This window comes from Canis lupus, chromosome 6, assembly GCF_048164855.1.
Source record: "Canis lupus baileyi chromosome 6, mCanLup2.hap1, whole genome shotgun sequence".
Lineage (NCBI taxonomy): Eukaryota > Metazoa > Chordata > Mammalia > Carnivora > Canidae > Canis > Canis lupus.
In genome coordinates, this window is record NC_132843.1 from 56993950 (window position 1) to 57010066 (window position 16117).

At 38.3% G+C, this 16117-nt stretch overlaps 1 protein-coding gene and 1 long non-coding RNA gene across 14 annotated transcripts in view; one reads left to right on the plus strand and one right to left on the minus strand.

The window, feature by feature from the left end:
- Nucleotides 1–16117, plus strand: part of RABGAP1L (RAB GTPase activating protein 1 like) — a 728064-nt gene that overhangs the window by 667895 nt on the left and 44052 nt on the right. The gene's annotated exons all lie outside the window — the stretch shown is intronic.
- Nucleotides 2762–15940, minus strand: LOC140634737 (uncharacterized). Its single transcript, XR_012032123.1, has 5 exons — nt 15800–15940; nt 15540–15615; nt 10398–11068; nt 9394–9501; nt 2762–3155 (listed from the first exon to the last, which is right to left on the minus strand). It is a non-coding gene; the product is annotated as an uncharacterized lncRNA (long non-coding RNA).

Consider the following 16117-nt stretch of genomic DNA (forward strand, 5'->3'; position numbering starts at 1 on the left):
TTTGCCTCATGGTATATCAGAACGTGAGTGAAAATTGATTATGTTATGTGTGAGGATGACAGTAACTATTAAATATGATTGTAGGGGATCCCTGGGTGGCTCAGCGGCTTAGCGCCTGCCTTTGGCCCAGGGCATGGTCCTGGAGTCCTGGAATCAAGTCCCACATCAGGCTCCCTGCATGGAAGCTGCTTCTCCCTCTGCCTGTGTCTCTGCCCCCGCCCCCCCCCCCGCCCCCCCATGTGTGTGCCTCTCATGAATAAACAAAATCTTTTTAAAAATAATAAATAATAAATAAATTGTTGTCTTAGGTGATTAGAGCATAAAGGATAGAATTACGTTTCTAAACCAGTGATTTGATCATTTATTTATTTATTTATTTACTTACTTACCTCCTTACTTAATTTACTTATTTATTTACTTACTTACTTATTTGATAGAGTGAGCAAGCCTGAGCAGGAAGGAAGAACAGAGAGAGAGGAAGAAGCAGACTCCCTTCTGAGCAAGGAGCCCCGAACCCCATGTGGACTCAATCCCTGGACCCTGGGATCATGACCTGATCCAAAGGCAGACACTTAACTGACTGAGCCATCAGACACCCTAAACCAGTGTTTTAAATAAGACTTAAATCCAAATAAAAATTCATTGTGGTACTGCCATAATTATAACCAAAGGTTTTAATAATAGATGCATTAAAACCCCTTTTTTTTTTCATGGAAATTATGAAACACATACAAAAGTAGAGCAGTGCCATGAATTTCCATGTTCTCATCACCTATCTTCAATAACCATCAGCCTCTTGCTTTCCTTGTGCCATTTCTCCTCTAATTTTTTTTGCTGAAATATTAAATAAAATTTAAGATATACCATTTCACTCATAAGAACTTAAGTTATATATCTTAACAGATAAGGACTTTAAAAATATTACCGTACGGGATCCCTGGGTGGCGCAGCGGTTTGGCGCCTGCCTTTGGCCCAGGGCGCGATCCTGGAGACCGGGGATCGAATCCCACGTCGGGCTCCCGGTGCACGGAGCCTGCTTCTCCCTCTGCCTGTGTCTCTGAGCCTCTCTCTCTCTCTCTGTGACTCATGAATAAATAAATAAAATCTTTAAAAAAAAAAAATATTACCGTAATAATGATATCATACCTACTAAAATAACAATAATCTAATGGTACATTTTTAAAAATTCAGATGAATATGTAACAACCAAAATCTAACTAAAGGAATTTATCGGGTTCCGATTTGCCAAGTGGGAAATAGTTTGGTTTTCTTTAAACTCTGAAGTTTCTTGGTGTTTTGTTTTTATTTTAACTGGAAACATTTAAAAATCATTGCACCCTATTTTAAAACAATGATAAGGGGAACCCTGGGTGGCTCAGCGGGTTAGCGCCTGCCTTTGGCCCAGGGTGTGATCCTGGAGTCCCAGGATCGAGTTCCGCATTGGGCTCCCTGTCTGGAGGCTGCTTCTTCCTCTGCCTGTGTCTCTGCCCCTTTCTCTCTCTGTGTCTCTCATGAATGAATAAATAAAATCTTTAAATAACTAACTAAATAAAAACAATGACTAATAATAATGTGGCTGCTTTTAATGCATACTTTTGTTTTTTCTCCTTGTTTGCTACTTCACAATATACTTGTGCCTCCTCTGGACTGGGCTCTGAATGGTTGGAATGAATATGCATGTCCACTGAAACTTGGTCTTTTCTTACATAGGTGAATATTTCCCATTTCTTTTAAAAAAGGAAGTTGATAGAATGTCTTTTGTGTTATGTTTTACGAATAAAATTCAGAATCTCTAGTGCTAATAGTAAGATTGATAATCTAATACTCTAATTCTAAACCTACCTTTGAATTCTTAGAATATGGAAGTCATTTCTTATGGCTTCTAATAGATAATACTTTATTCACTGATCCTCTTTCAGGGATTTTCTTTGGGAGGCTTTTCAGACTTACCAGGAGTCAGTGATTTGAGCCAAATCAAAGCTTGCTTCGACCCTGGCAAGACTTAAATGCTTTCTAAAAAAGAGATTAGGGAAGACAGCTATTGTCATGCGTTTCACTCAGCTATACTGAACCATTGGTTGTCTCAGCCAATTGGAGATTTATGAGGGGTGGAGGAAGACAGAAGAGTGTTTGTGTCTATAGAACATATATATCTCAGTTCTGTCCTTTACTTTAGATGTACATTTACTACTTGTCATCACTCTACTAAGAAGCAAAGAAATGACTCCTATTTTACCCTGGAAGGCTTCGTTAATATTTAACTTAAAAAAAAACATTTAAACCTATTGTTCCTTATTACTTCCTGGTTGAGGCTAAATCATGTGACAGAAAGACCATGTAGAAGACTGTCCATGCTAGCCCCTTTAGTTGAAGACATTGTGTGACCCCCATTGTGTACAGGTGTAGATTTTTAAGACTTGCCTTCTTACTATTAAAATAAGATTTATAGTATAAAACAGCTTTCTTTAGACTCATCATCACTTTTTTTTTTTTAAGCATATGGTTATTTTCCTGTCTGGTGAAGTTCTGAGCTATATATGCTCAAATTCTGTTAAGTGCACGCTGAATGAGAGATAGGCAGGTAGATAGTAAATAGGTAGAATTGGTGAACTAGAAAGGACCCAGAGAAATCATCTGGTAGGATGATTTCTTTTCCATGTAGGATGATACCAAAACCACTCCAAAAAGTCAGTCCTTTTCAGCAAAATTTCAAAGAGGAATATTTGTTCATTTTACAATGAAACCTTGAGCCACATGCTATATTCAATTTTCTCTTGAGCCACCACCTTCGGTCTGGAACAGTTTTTCAGTCTTTCTTGACATTTATAAGCTTGATACTTTTGAAAATTGCAAGCTAGTTATTTAATAGACTGTCTCTCAATTTGAGTTTATCTGATGGTCCTGATGGTTCCTCATGAGTAGATTTAGGGTATACATTTTTGACCAGAATTTATCATAGAGATGATGCTGTATTTTTCCCATTGTATCTATTCTATCAAATGGAGCATGATTTTGAGTTGTTTTATTACTGGTGATACTCACTTTGATATTTAGAATAGGGTGATTCCTTATAGGTTCTTCATGCAAAGTTGCTCTATTCCTCTTTGCAACTGGTAAGAATTTTGTGGGAACACTGGTGTTTGAGACCCATTGTCCTAGGGAGAGATAAAGGCTCTTTTTAGCATCCCACTCTACATCCAGGCTATCTGTTGCATAATGAAGATTCCCTGATTGTCATGTGTGCCTGAGGACCATTTTTAGGATTTTGGAGACATCTCAGCATTTTTTTTAAAATTTTTTTTAAATTTATTTATGATAGTCACAGAGAGAGAGAGAGAGAGAGAGAGAGAGAGGCAGAGACATAGGCAGAGGGAGAAGCAGGCTCCATGCACTGGGAGCCCGACGTGGGACTCGATCCTGGGTCTCCAGGATCGTGCCCTGGGCCAAAGGCAGGCGCCAAACCGCTGTGCCACCCAGGGATCCCGACATCTCAGCATTTTGATCTTTTGTCTGGGTCAGACTGGAATATTCAGTTCAATTTGCCAGCTTTGAAAAGCCCAATCCTCCAGGGAAAATTATGAACTTGTAGGAGAATTCAATTTTGTCTTTTTAGCTTAGAGACCTTTTTATTAAAGCCTAACAGAAACAGTTAAAGCAGAAATCAGAAATGGTAACAGCAATATCAGAGCAACAGAGGTTGTACAGTTTTTGTTTATCTTAAGCTCACATATGATGTAAGAATGTAAATTAATGAGCTGTTAGTCTCATATTGGGTATGTTTTCTTCACTTATCAAAAATATGGTGCACAACCCTTGTGCATTGTTGGTGGGATTGTAAATTGGTGCAGCCACTGCAGAAGAAAAGTATGGAAGTTCCTCAAAAACTTAAAAATAGAACTACCATATAATTTAGCACTCCCACTTGTGGATGTACATTCAAAAGGAATGAATACTTCTCAAGGAAGTATCTGTACTCCCATGTTTATTGTAGCATTATTCACAATAGCTAAAATCTGAAAACAATTTAAGTGTCCATCAATGGATGAATAAAAAAGATGTGCTACATATAATGGAATATTATTTAGCCATGAGAAAGCAGGAAATCCTGCCATTTGCAGAAAAACTTGGATGACCTTGGGGGACGTTATGCTAAACAAAGTAAGTCAGAAAAACACATTCTGTACTCACTTATATCTGAAATCTAAGAAAGCCAAATTCATAGAAGCAGAGAGTAGATTGGCAGTTACCAGGGACATGGGAGTGGGGAGGAATGGAGAGATATTGTTCAAAGGCTTCAGACTTGTAATATGAATAAGTCTGGGAATCTAATATACAACATGGTGACTACAGTTAGTAGTATTGTATATGTGAAAACTAAGAGAGTAGATATTAAATGTTCTCACTACCAAAAAAAAATGGTAATTCTGTGACATGATGGTGTTGTGAGCAAATAAAGTGGTGGTTTATCATATTACTGTATATTACAGTATATTCATACACCAAATCAACATGTTATACGGCTTAAACAGTGTTAGGGGCACTTGGGTGGCTTAGTTGATTAAGCATCTGTCTTCAGCTCAGGTCATGATCAGGGTTCTGGGATCAAGCCCTGTGTCAGGCTCCCTGCTCAGTGGGGAGCCTACATTTCCTGCGCCTGCCCCTGCCCATGTGTTCTCTCTCTCTCTCTCTCTCTCTCTCTCTCTATCCCTCTCATAAATAAACTCTTAAAAAAAAAAAACTTGAACATGTTATATGTCAATTATATCTCAATAAAGCTGGGGGAGAAATAAAGTCCTTAACATGATCTAGAATGTTAAATATATGTGCCTCACAAATTTGACTTCTATAGACGTGGAGGTTTACATTTCAAGTGAATAAGATAGATTCTGTAGTAAAATAATTTGACAAGAAAATCTTTTTTTTTTTCTAATGACATGGAAGCATAAGCAAAAAAAATTGTATTTATACTAGAGAATAAATATAGTCAGTTCAGTACTGCGGCCTTCACCTCAACAGACTAGCTAAGAAATCTGTTTTTTAATTTAGATTCCGGACCAGATATATTCTTTATCATTTAGCTTTTTGATCAGCAGAAAAGGCTAATTTTGACATGGTTCCTGGATTTAAAAATATTTTCAATTCAAATTAGAGTTCCCTTGAAGTAAAGCTGATTTCCCTTCTTAAAGAGTAAATGATATTTCTGGTTTTTCATGTTCTCTGTTGTCAAAGAAGGGCTTTGTTACTGTTCTTCATGAAATTTTTGTAAATATTTCTGGTTCTCTATTCTGAGTGCCTATGAATAACAGTTTCGGAAGTATCTAGGTGTGATACCTTTGACTTTTTTTTGGACTAGAAATAACATATATAATACATACCCACTCAAATTTACAAAGTCTAGGAGATGAAATAAATCACTTAATATGGACTTTGGCTTAATTTTGTCTGGTCCTTATATATTTTTATTTGTAAATAATCCCTTGAAAAAGTACCTCAGCAGGAAATTGTTAGCATTGAAAAAGGAAGTTTGAGAAACTTAGTACTCCAAAATTTATGATAATAGATTTTTAAATTTATGAATTTATCATTTGTGATTTCAACACTTTGATGAGATTCTCCTAAGAGCCATAACACTGTAACATTTTGTAATTTTGCAAAAGTACTAGTTGTCAGTATATGCCCTATAAGTCTGGGTAAGGAACAAGTCTTATGAGACCAGTGGTCTTTTTTAGTATTTAGATTTCAACTTAACTTTGCTTCTGGGTGGAAAATGTCTCCAAAAAGAAAGCCAATCATTAGTGCTGATGGTAGAATTGATGAGAACACAAAGGCCAAGGAAATTATGGTTTTTCAGCAAGAAAAGAGCAATTTTAGATTAAGTTAAAAGCATGCTTTAACTTGTCAGATTTCATAATACTTTCTGTGTTATATACCTAAATCACTGTATACTTTATAGAGACAACAAAGTGCTTCATAAAACTATTTTAATTATTGTAGCCAGGGAAAATTTGCTTACAAAAAGCGAAAGAAAACACATTTATGGAGTATTGGAAAGTGCCAGAACTTATCAATTACTTGGTTTCATATTTGTGGACTCACCTTGGGCCCCAGAAGTCACTTTCATTTTTCTCTATTGATCTGCACCTTATAGCTTAATTTCTATGTTACATTATAAGTGACACTTGGAAAGTCTCAAGACAGTCCTCATGTACGTCAAGGTTTCTAGCAGTGAGGGATGGGGAAGAAAGTTGCCATAATTTTTTATAAGATTAATTATAAAATAATAGTTCATTTTTAAAAAGTTATCTGGTAGTTAGAAACTTTTTTTCATAAACATATTACCAGTGCCTGGTACAAGATGACAGGTAGGTCCTCAATATTGACCTAAATATTCTCCTAATCTTTTTTTTTTTTTTTTAGATTTTTTAAAAAATTTATTTATTCACAAAGACAGAGAGAGAATAGAGAGAGGCAGAGACACAAGGAAGAGGGAGAAGCAGGCACCACACCGGGAGCCGGATGTGGGACTGGATCCTGGGTCTCCAGGATCACACCCTGGGCTGCAGGCGGCGCTAAACCACTGCGCCACTGGGGCTGCCCTATTATCCTAATCTTGATTTTGAAGTATTACCTTGGAGATTGTGGTAAGAAGAAACTCACATAGGCCCCACAGGTTCATTCCTCCTTATCTTGTTGGCTAATGCTCTTGACACCATTCTGTTGAATTGTATTAGATTATGTTGAGGTTTTGTATTTGCCTGAGGCAATGTAAGTAGAAGCCAAGTTACAGTGAACAATTTGGAATAACAACCCCTCCAAAAAGAGTGAGAAAGTACCCCTGAGATAGAATTAAGTTATGGACATGTAAAACAAATATTCCTCTTTCTTTTTTAGCCTTCACATATGTTTAAAAGGATGGCATTCATTTCTGTTATTAATGAGGATATTTCTCTGTGAGTTTAAAGCTTATAACACGTATTTCCATCTATAAAGCATCCTATAGGGACGCCTGGGTGGCTCAGTGGTTAAGCATCTGCCTTCAGCCCAGGATGTGATCCTGGAGTTCTGGGATCAAGTCCCACATTGGGCTCCCTGCATGGAGCCTGCTTCTCCCTCTGCCTGTGTCTCTGCCTCTCTCTGTGTCTCTCATGGATAAGTAAATAAAATATTTAAAAAAAAATAAAACAAAACATCCTACATATGTGTTCTAAAGCCTTTCCTTGTATGTAGAATGGAAATGGGCAATCTTAGGCAAGTTCTGGCCTGTCCTTTTAATGACAGTAGCTAAAGAAACATGGGTTTCAACCTCTATTTGAACTCAGAAGCCAAGGAGATTTGAATACTTGAACATAATCTAATACAAATTTCAAAACCTGAACATAATCTAATACAATTCAACAGAATGGTGTCAAGAGCATTAGCCAACAAGATAAGGAGGAATGGACCTGTGGGGTCTATATGGGTTTTTTCTTACCACAGTCTCCAAGGTAATACTTCCAAATCAAGATTAGGAGAATAAACTACAGAGGAGCTCCAAATTAGGATATTCATTTTTCAGTGTGGATTCGAGTAAAATCTAACTGTTTACATCAAGAAGCAATATTGAGGACCTACCTGTCATCTTGTACCAGGCACTGGTAATATGTTTATGAAAAAAACAGTCTCTAACTACCAGATAACTTTTTAAAAATGAACTATCATTATTTTATAATTAATCTTATAAAAAAATATGACAACTCTCCTTCCCCATCCCTCACTGCTAGAAACCTTGATGTACATGAGGACTGTCTTGAGACTTTCCAAGTGTCACTTACAATGTAACATAGAAATTAAGCTATAAGGTGCAGATCAATAGTTAGAAAAAAATGAAAGTGACTTCTGGGGCCCAAGGTGAGTCTACAAATATGAAACCAAGTAATTGATAAGTTCTGGCACTTTCCAATACTCCATAAATGTGTTTTCTTTCTCATTTTGTAGCAATTCTCCATGTTTATGAAATTTTTTGCAAATTGCTATAATGTAAAATTTGTAGAATTTTTTTTTTTTTTTTGCAAAAGTCTAGGTTCCTCAGCAGGTTCATCAGACTCCGTGCTCACACTCTAGATAGAGCTGACAATCTTCACATAGTTTCTTGTAATAAAATACAATATAGTGTTTTTGATTTTTTTTCTAGAGAAAGCACATGAACATGAGGGTGGAGGAAGGGAGGGGCAGAGAGAGAGAGGGGGAGAAAATCTTAAGCAGGCACTGTGCCCAGTGCACAGTCCCACACGGGGCTCGATCTTCGCACCCTGAGATCATGACCTGAGCCGAAATCACAAATCAGATGCTTAACTGACTGAGCCACCCAGGCACCACTGATTAAGTAGTTTTTTAAAGTTAAATTAGATCCCTCCTTCCCCTCTCTTTTCTCTTTCCTCCCTCAGTTTAATTAGTTCCTCCATACTTTTTCCACGTCCACCATTTGGAGGAGGTTTTTGACATCACAGTGACTTGATGAGGACTGCTCTTCATTTCACTGCATTTCTTGCCCATAGCCATTTGTTTTAAAATAATAAACAAGGGGCATCTGGGTGGCTTAGTCCGTTAGACATCTGACTCTTGATTTCTGCCCAGGTTGTGATCTTAGGGTGGTGAGATCGAGCCCCACATGGGTCTCCCACGCTGGGCACAGAGTCTGCTTAGGATGCTCTTTCCCTCTCCCTCCCCACTGCCCTACAGAGGCATGCTCTCCCTTTCTCTCTCTCTCTCCCTTTGTGTGAAAATAAAATAAAATGATATATGTTATGTGGGCATCTGGCTGGGTCATTCTGTAGAGCATGTGGCTCTTGATGTTGGTATTGTGGGTTTGAGCCCTGTTTCGTGTAGAGATTACTTTTAAAAAATGATATATGATACTGCAATTGTAAAAGATACCAAAATACTAAATCCAAAGAGTGTTCTTCTTCCTCTAGTTTCTCCTTGTAAATTATTTTTTTAATATCTTATTTATTTATATTTTATATCTAAGGCTGAGGGCAGAGGGGGAGGGAGAGGAAGAGAGAAAGAATCCCGAGCCTAAGCCTACTCCTACTCTGGGGGAGAGGGGCTCAATTTCAGGACCCTGAGATCATGATCCAAGCCAAAACCAAGAATCTCATCACTGAGCCACCTAAGTGCCCCTCCCCCTTGTAAATTATTACAGGGGGAATTTATTAGGAAAAATATCATTTAAAAATTTTAACAACTGCAATATATTGTCATTTGCAGCTCTCAGCTGACGTTCAAACAGCTGCAATCTATGAGTGAGCTTTCACTTTCGGCTGCTGGAGGTCTTTCAATTCCTGTTCCCATGGAAATGAGGAGGGCTGGATGGGTGGAAGGGAAGTGAGGGTTGAAATGCATATTTCCCCATACCTTATTTTTCTGGCCTCCTCACAGTTGCCATGGAAATGGGAACATAAATGCCACTCCACCCCAAGCTTTGGAGAGCAATCATTCATGTGTAAACAGCAGTAGAGGGACCTGAAACAAGCATACAAAAAAAGCTAATTTTATGGTCTTTCCTTTACCTGTGTGTGGCCAAGTCTAATTTCAAATTATTCTCATTTGATCTACTCTGAGCATTAAAGATGATTCAGTTAATTTTTAGAAAGTTAGTTTGATATTACCATTTTTCCAAAATGAGAATTCTCTTATGATTGTCAGATATATATCTATTTTTCAAGTGTTAGGCATTCACTGTGTGTGATGTTTTTACTTTTTTCTTATGTCTTCCCTTCACCCCCTGCCCAAAATTAAAGAAATGAATTTCAATTTACGGAAGAGCATCCAACTGTATAGCATAAGAAGTCTCCCAAATAGTCTCATTCGTATGCACCATTTCAGAAATTGCCCCACAGAGCAGAGGTAATTATTGGCTCTGTCAAACATATCAAGGAAAACTGCCATTTTTAATTGGTTATCACAATCTTCTCATTTAGGTAACAAAAATATCCTATGTTAAGTGGATTTCTATGTCTTTCCACTTATCAGCTCTATGTCATCACATACCTCCTGTAATACCCATACTCAAAGAAAATATATGGGCATAGTCTTCATCTGTCTTTCTTATTCTAATACTTTAATTAACAAAATCCACTTGAACCTCAAGACATTAAGAGTATGCTTTAACTGCAAGGATCGATTTAGGCTTCTCCTAAGTATTCAGCTTTGTGTTAAGTTGAAGCCAGTGATGATACCAAGTTTAAATAAGGGTTTTGGTTTTGGTTTTGGTTTTCTGGTTTTTTTTGCCTTAACATATCCTAATCAGGAAAATTCATACCCCAGGAAAAGCTCTTTATACCCATATGTGATTATTAAATGAGTGGTAGAGGCAAATTCTAAAGGAGTTTAAGGAGGGAAGGGATCATTGGGCCTACCTGAAATGACAGGAGAGACTTCCTTTAGAGACTTCTCTTCTGCTTCTCACGGGCCTTCCTTTCCACTTCTCTTGTCACCTTCTTCACAAAGGCCTTTTCTCCTGACCTGTTTTTAAAACTTCCTAAATACCCTTTCAGTTGCCACCTTCCTCTTCATCTTGACCCTGTCCCCTAATTTAGCATAGATACACCATTTCCAGATGAACATTCTCACTGGCTTCTATCCCCTCAACACCTCAGTGACCTCTTACCATTACAGGAACAAGACTTATTTCAAAGATAGCTCTAACGTCAGAGATTCTGTTTCCTAAGCCCTATAAGCTACCAAAACAATCAAAACATTTTTAGCATTTTAGGTTCTCTTTCATCTTCCAAATTGCTTCTCACATCCAGAATGGACCCGAACATCTGTTAAGACCATGTGCCTGATTTTTCTTTCAGAAAATATGGTCACTGAACTAGCTACTACCAAAATAGGTTCATGCTTTCATCAACTGGTGATGACCTAGATCTGATGAACTGGCCTCAGTGCCACCTTTGCAGCGTTCTCTGCAGTTGCCAAGCACCAGGGGCTCTAGCTCCTCACTCAGACAAACAATTGCTTAGCAGGGTTAGCAGGCCCACACTTTTAAGCTCCATGCCTTTGCTTACAGCAGTTTCCTTCTCCTTTCCTGTATGGAATGAGGAAAGAAATAAGCAATAATGAGCTGGTTTTTTCTTTATCTTACTCCTCTCTGTACCTATTATAGTCCTACCTGTTTGTTATATACTCTCAGCAATTTACATTAAAATACTTCTATCGACACAATGTGATAAAACGTGTGTTAAAATACTCTAACCAACAGTGTGATAAACTGTGCATTAGTTTTAGTCTGTACTTTGGACTTGATTAATATTTGAAGCACATGATATGGGAATACAGTCTAGGGTTAGTTGGTTGCATTGGAAAAAACTATAATCAGGAGATAACTACCGTGAATTTATCCTACTTATATTTAAATCTACAACAGAGGGTTTTCTAATTAGCCTAAAGGGTGTCAAGTAATTTTAAATTGAATTGGCTAGAAATACTATTTAGGCCCCTCCAGCATTGCATGGATCGCCTGTAAGACTGGCAAATGAGGCATTGTAACACCTGCAGAATGGCATCTGAGGCAGAGCACTCTGGGCTTGTTTGCCACCTAACAAATGCTTCTTCCTACCTTATAGAAAGGCAGTGGCAGGGAAACTTGTGGCCTTGCTATTGCCCAATCTTTGGAGGCCACTAATACAAAAAAAAAAAAAAAAAAGGAAGAAGGAGAGAGGGAAGGAAGGAAAAGAATGGTAAGAAAGATCCTGACACTTGTGAATAGTCAATAGCAAAAGCTCCCCCCAGGACAATGCTTATAGGCTAGCTCCTCCTTAAAGTCTGTCCTAAATTTCCTGGTGAGTTTATGAAAACATTCTCCTCTAAACCTTAAGAGCATAAGGCTTCTATTACCAGAATGACATTGATCAAATTTTAAAGTTTATTGTGAATTTTTTGGTTAAGGGGTTGTATTCTAGCTATCTTTGTGTCCCAGAAGGCATTTGGCATGGTGTCTTGCACAAAGTAGGTATATGTGGAATTAATGAGCACATGTATGCACTTCTCACTTCTGTAAGGAACAGATCTGGCATTGGGTTATGGGGACACCGAGAACTCATATGGGTTCCAGAGCACTAGTAATTAGGTGTTCACAGTTCCTGGAGTCAGTAGTAGCTGTCCATAACTGTACCAGCTCTAGTTAGTCATCCATCCAAAAAGATACATAGGACTGTCATCAACAGCAAAGGAAGGCAGCACCGTCTATGTCATTTCCTTTCAAAAATTCATACCTAAATATATTTCCTGCCAATTCTGACCCTAACAATGGAAAAATTTTAGGAAAATTATTTTTCTTGTGTATCTCTTAGCCACTTTGAGGCAGGATATCTGGCAAACCAAGTAGGTAAGAAGGATATAGTGACAGCAGAAGACCAGGGAGAAAAAAAATGAAAAGCGCATAAATATAGCATATAGACTTTTAAAGCAAAGCAAAATGAAACAATGTTAGTTAGATGGTAGTATAGCATAGTAGTTTGTAGCAAGGGCTTTGGACCTTGGCTGCCTGGATTGGAATGAATCCCTACCTTGCTAGCTGTGTGACTTTGGGCAAGTAAGTTATTTCTCTCTGGGTATCTGTTTTCTTCTCCTTAAAGTGAAAATAATAGCACCTACCATGGGGTTCCTGGGTGGCTCAGTCAGTTGAGCATCCAATTATTTCAGCTGGCTCGGATTGTGATCTCCAGGTCATGGGATCAGCCCCATATCAGACCCTCCTTGTTCAGCAAGGAGTCTGCTTCCCCCTCTTTCCTCCTGTCCCCCTCACCATGCTCATGTGCCTGTTTGCATGCGTGCTGTCTCTAAAATAAATAAATCTTTAAAAAATAATAGTAATAGCACCTACCTCATAAATATGAGGCTAAAATAGATTAATATATCTAAAGCATATAGCATTTGGTACCTGGCATGTAGGAAGTACCAGGTATGTTTGCTATTTCTATAGTGAAATGGCCAAATCATGGCCCTAAAGTCAGAAGAAGGCTAATTTCAGTCTGTTTATGTCAAGTGAATAATCTTCATGCCTTGAATCTCTCACAAATTGGTGCTTACACTTTCATGTGAAACCATATTCTGCCTTAAATTACAGAATTATTTGTAAGCTTCTTAAAAGCAAAGACTCTTCTTTGTCTTCCTCTTAGCACCCAGAAGAGTGCTTACATAACAGCTTGGCTTATACAATAGCTCTTTAATAACTATTTTGGGAACTGTAAAGGAGACAGAGCAGGTTGGTCCCTGAGGTTGGTCCCTGGAGGCCCTATTCCTGGGGTTTGGGCCTGTTTACCTCCCATATTTTTTCAGCCTCAACTAGCCTTTTCTCTCCCAATGATGCTTCTACTGGCCTTTGGCCCCTCACACTGGCTGTCTTTCCCAGAGCCAGCTTCATGGGCATGTGGCTTGTCCAATTACACAAGTCCCCACACTTGGTTGCATGTTCCGCCATCTTGAAATTACCGCTTTTTAAACAAGGGGTTTAAAATTTTTAGTTTTACTTGTCCTGGCAAAGTACGTAGCCAGTCTCGCTCTTCCCCACCCTGTGCTCCTTATTCCCCCTGTGCTGGGAACGCTCTTTCTCCCAACTCTTCACTGGCTAACTGACTCCTCAGCTTAATTGTCATTCCTCAGAGATGTCATCACAATTAGAGCCACATGTGTGACAATCTCTCCACCTTTACTTTGCCCTCACAGCATTCACCTTACTTTGTAAGGTCAGTATTGATTTAGACTGTGTGATTATTTCTTTTAAAGACTCTCTCCCCATCAGACTGTGAGCTCCTTTAGGAGACAGACCATGAATGGTCTGATGGCTAGATGGCTATACCTGCTGCGTAGTAGGTAGTCAGTAAATATTTGACTGAATAAATGGATGATTCTTTAAAATGCGAAGTAAGGGTAAGTTTTCCTTCTCATGGGGTGCCTGGGTGGCTCAATGATTGAGCATCTGCCTTTGGCTCAGGTCATGGTCCCAAGTCCCTGGGATCAAATTCCGCATTGTGTTCCCTGTAGGGAGCCTGCTTCTCTCCCTCTGCCTGTGTCTCTGCCTCTCTCTGTGTGTCTCTCATAAATAAATAAATAAAATCTTAAAAAAAAAAAACAAAAAACATTTTCCTTGTCATGTTAAAAGAGTGATGTAAAAATGGCAATGCAGCCATCATGCAGCATGATCTTCTGCTGATGCGAAATAAACAGTTTTACTTCCTGTCTTTAAAGGTAGATGAATACAGGAAAAGCTCCATTTCTCTTTCCCACTCTTTTGTCCTTCTCTATCTGGTATGATAAAATTGAATCTTTCTAAAGACAGAATTAACTCAGATTGTCTTAGCATATTAGTCTTGAATTAAATGTCCTACAGCATAAATGTCTACAGCCTTCTGCCTGTTATGAGGACTTTTAGCAAGAGATATATCTTTACTTTCGCTTAAGTGCCAGGGACAACTGACATAAAAGTACTCTTTTAGATTTCTTAGCATTCCATGCTGCAAAGGTCAACGTTATTATAAAGAACATAACATTTGATGATAATAAAAAACAGTGTCCTCCTTGGTTCCCCTGTCATTCTTTCTCTCCTGTATCATTGTCTAGTTTTAAATAAGCTTAATTAGCTCGCTTTTGAATGCATAGCTGTATCAGCTTTCTGCGGCCCAGTTTTGGGACTACATCTGGTTAATCTACTCCCTGGAATCAGACCAACACCATCCAACATGTAACTAGATTTAGTGTATTACATACCATCTTACAGCCTTAATTTTTAGCACTTGGTAGTCATTCTGTTATTTTCTAAACACTATAATAAAAATGTTAAGTGGTAAATTTCTAACCAAAAACTTATTCAGTTTTTTAAAAGATTGTAGTTATTCACGAGAGAGAGAGAGAGAGAGAGAGAGAGAGAGAAAGGCAAAGACACAGGCAGAGGGAAAAGCAGGCTCCATGCAGGGAGCCCGATGTGGGACTTGATCCCGGGACTCCAGGATGACGCCCTGGGCCGAAGGCAGGTGCTAAGCCACTGAGCCACCCAGGGATCCCCCCAAAAACTTATTCAGAAATAGAATTTCACTTGCCATATTACAGTGGATGTTGAGCATCTTGCCCTAAAATAAAATAAATAACAAACATTCGTTTATTATGCCAGCTTAAGATATTATTGCTTCTTAATTTTTACAAAGAGAAAAATAACAAAATTTTCATAATTCAATCTAAAGTTGAGGATATAGTGAGATGAGATTACTCTTACTACTTAGGAGATAAACAAGCAAAATGTCTTTTTTCTCTCTCCTTCCATTGCAAAGAATCTGAGAAAAATAGATTTAAAAACCAGTAGAATGAGTGCTAGTAAACCAGCTGCAGCGTTTACAGTTGCATATGGCTGCAGAAAAGTACCCAACATTTTTTGTACAAATCAGGATGTGAAGCAATAAGAACAGAATGAAATCTAGAAAATCATACACAGAGAAGAAAGGCATTTTCAGTGAAACTATAGGGCTCACAAAATGTTCCATCTAAGAGCTGCCTGATTCCAGTACCTTAAGGTAATTGGCTTTACACTGTAAATCTCCTGGTATCAATGGTATTAATGCCTCAATACTTGTCTTCAGAGGGCTAGGAAAGAAGGAAAATATATGATTTCAATCTGCCTCTTCTTGAGACTTTATGAAATTCTATACAGGCTTCTCCCAGAGTTAAATTCCTGGTTCAACCACCCCAGAGTCTGTTTGACCTTCTCTTTTTTCTGGCTTGCCAGAAGTTTCAGGGTGATGGTGTTTATACTTTTTTGAGTTCCAACCTGATAGTTGGTGATACAGCAGATATCTTAGGTTTGTTATCTCCTAGTCAGGAGTTAAAATAGTATCTCCACCATCCTGCAGTTGATTAGCTTGGTGCATTGCAGCCAGCGGCTGATGAGAAGGACCCCGGGTTTGAGAGCTGTGTGTGCTGGACAGGTGACAGGCAGTGTAGAGGACAGGCATGTAACCCATTGATTTTGATGTCAGAAAGCCTGTTGGGCCAGTCATTATTATGGTCCCTTTTCCTTTTTTTTTTTTTTTTTTTTTTTAAGATTTTATTTATTTATTCATGAGAGACACACACAGAGAGAGAGAGA